This window comes from Triticum dicoccoides, chromosome 5B, assembly GCF_002162155.2.
Source record: "Triticum dicoccoides isolate Atlit2015 ecotype Zavitan chromosome 5B, WEW_v2.0, whole genome shotgun sequence".
Classification (NCBI taxonomy): Eukaryota; Viridiplantae; Streptophyta; class Magnoliopsida; order Poales; family Poaceae; genus Triticum; species Triticum dicoccoides.
The window spans coordinates 2,558,090-2,561,381 of NC_041389.1; the positions used below are offsets into that span (position 1 = coordinate 2,558,090).

At 46.1% G+C, this 3,292-nt stretch overlaps 1 non-coding gene across 1 annotated transcript; it reads left to right on the forward strand.

Moving 5' to 3' along the window:
* The first annotated feature begins 1,907 nt into the window (after positions 1-1,907).
* Positions 1,908-1,980, forward strand: TRNAR-CCU. Its single transcript has one exon. It is a non-coding gene; the product is annotated as a tRNA-Arg (tRNA).
* Positions 1,981-3,292: the final 1,312 nt, after the last annotated feature.

A 3,292-nucleotide genomic window follows, 5' to 3' on the forward strand; every position in this document is an offset into this window, starting at 1 on the left:
AAAACAAAAACCCCAGCCACTAAAATGTTGACGCGTGGATGCCTTTTGGTCCCGGTTGGTGCCACCAACCGGGACCAAAGGCCCTACTGCCTGGGCTCGGCGCACCGGCCACGTGGAGGACCATCTGTCCTGGTTCTTGTTGGAACCGGGACTAAAGGGGGAGGCATTAATAACGACCCTTTAGTCCCGATTCAAGAACCGGGACAAAAGGCCCTCACCAACCGGGACAAATGCCCTGTTTTCTACTAGTGCATGTGCATTGACTCCGCTTTAAAGCAAATAAAAGGTATAACACAATATTTTGAAAAGTACAGAGATGAGGAGTTTTCTTCAAGTTTGAGCATCGCTAAAGTTATTGCAATTGAAATGGGAATATAGCCATATTTTCCAGTGAAACGTCGTGCTAAGAGGAAGAAACAGTAGGACGAAAGTGATTGTCAAGAAGAAATTCTAGAAGCTGAGAAGGCTTTCCGAGTTAAGTATTTTAATGTTTTGGTTGATGTGGCAATCACTTCTTTGAATGACAGATTTAAAGAACTCATGGTGTTTAAGGATATATTCGGATTTTTATTGAGCTCGGGCACCCTGAAGTCATTAAGTGACAATGAACTTGAAGAATGTTGCACAAAATTTGCAGAAACTTTCTCTCTTAATGGTTCATCTGATGTTGAGGTATACGATCTTATTTCTGAATTGAATATTATGATATTCACTTTGCCAGATGGCGTAATGTGTGCTATGGAGATTTTCGGGCATGTCAGAGAAGTTGATTGCTATCCAAATATCTCCATTGCCTATCGCGTCTTATTTAATGTGCTTGTGACGGTCGTATAGGCCGAAAGAACCTTTTTGAAGTTGAAATTATTGAAGAATTATCTGAGGTCTACAATGACTCAAAAGAGGTTAAATGGTTTGGCTACGTTATGCATCGAGAAGAAATTATTAGATGAAACTGACATCGACCCCATCATAAGTGACTTTGCATCGAGGAATGTTAGAAGAAATTTTTAAGGTAATATGTATAAATTATTTGATATGCATATTGATTCTGGATGCACTTAAGTATTATTAATAATAATTTATGTATACCTTTTCTTGAGACAAATATATATATAGACACACACACATATAATTATAATGACTTGTATATTAAGGGCCCCCAATTTTATTTCGCCCCGGCCCCGAAATCTCAGGACCGGCCCTGTCCAAATTCTTGATGACCCACCACATCTCCTTCTCATGAGCTACCCTCCACACCTCCTCCTGGCGCCATGTCTCGAGGGAGGCGGCGAAGGCGTCCAAGATCTAGTCCCCTTGATCTCCATCTCATTCTCGTCGATTTGCGGGGTCAGGAGGGACTTCTCCTTCAATTCCATCACGTGAACGACGTCGTTCAACTCCACCGATGTGCACTGTGTACCAGAAGACGTTGGTCCTTGGGCTGGTATGCAGGGCACATATGGTTCCCTGAGCCCAGGTGCCACACGTGCACGCTGGAGGGTGGTCGGCGTGGATCACAACAATGGTGGTGAGGATGAACATGCCAATGAAGGAGGGGGCGGCGGCGGCGGCGGCGATGGCGTGCAGCGGACGAGGTAAGTATCACTGACGTAGGCACCAAAGACGGTGGCAAGACTGCTCAAGCTAGTGAAGATGTTGAGGAGGGTGGTAGTGTTGACACTCGGCATGTGGTACACCATCCTCAGGTACACATCATGTTCTACAGTGTTTCGATCGTCCCTAGCTTTTGCAATGTCTCGTTCCCTGTGACAAACAAACACATATTCGTTTAGTTTTACTAGTTCAAAATTAAATCAAAAGACAAGACGGTATTCATCTTTTGTGAAATTCAGTTGCCACTTGCCACGTTCTTTCTAGAATGTATCTCATTACATTCTGACATAGCAGCGCCTGTAGCTCAGTGGATAGAGCGTCCGTTTCCTAAGCGGAAGGCCGTAGGTTCGACCCCTACCTGGCGCGTCTTTTTTTTTTTTGCTTCTTTTTCCTTTAAATTCCAACAGAGCTGGGCATGAGGCTTGTGCCTATAATTTCATGCAGTATTGTAACCATCCATGATCCATCCGTCCCTAAATTCGTTGTGGACGGTTTAGTTTGAGCTGTTAGCCATGATCCATCTATAATTTGATGCAGTATTGTGAACGGTAAGCAATCCAAAGTATTCAAAAAAAAGACTATGATTCATTTTCTTCTTCACAGTAGCCTATTTGCTTTTCCTTAGGAATCGTGGTCCACCTTTTTTAGTCTAAACACACTTTATTAATCATCGTAGGCAAATAAATTGGAATACATTTGACGTCTGAAGGATGAAGGATCACAGATGGGGTCCCAAAGAAAGGCCTAAAGCGTGCTTAGCGAGGCTATGAGCCTCATTGTTTTCTCACGTCCTTCAAAGATGAAAGGACATGCTATAAACTGAGATGGAAGTAGCTATGATCTCCTTGATAATACTGCCGTACAAACCTCCTGCATTGTTCTTGATGTTCTTGACGACCTCTTGACAATCCGACACTATTATATGTGACAGAGCGAGATCCAACGCCGGAAAAAGGAGCTTCTCAGCAAGCAAGTGCCTCCAATGTTGCCGGGTCTGTAACGCCTTCGCACTTTATAGCAGAAGTACCTAAAAATTTCCCCTTTACCGAAAAAGGCTTTCGCCCCGCTTTATAAATAAAACAAACCGCCACAGAGCATACAAACCGAAGCAAGTCCACACACACCCACCCAAGACTCACGACAAAGTACATAGGTTCTGCTGAGGGCACAGCTCAACAAACCCAAAAGGAAAAGAAAAACAACACCCACACACCAAACACAAGGCGTCTAGTCAGGATCCGGCGGAGGCGGCGGGGGCGGCGGCGACAGGCGGACGGCCATCGAACGGATGTCGGCGATGAAGGCGGAGATGGCGTCACGGTCCGGGGGGCGGCTAAGCGGCCGCCAAAGCTGCAAGAAACCCGAGAATTTGTAGAGAGCGTCAGTAGCGCGACGAAGGGGAGCGTGCTGAATCACAAGCTTATTGCGAACGGTCCAAAGAGTCCAGGCGAGAACGCCAACCTCAAGCCACCTAATGTGGCGAGAGGACGCGTGGGACAACTGGAGTTCAGCAAAAAGGTCCGGGAAATTGATGTGGCACCAACTACCACTGACCACCTCGCGAAAGCAGCTCCAGAGGAACTGGGCGGAGACGCGGGAGAAGAAGATATGGTTCGAGTCTTCAGGGACTCCACAGAGCGGGCAGATACCGGTGCCCGGGCCATTGCGCTTGCAGACC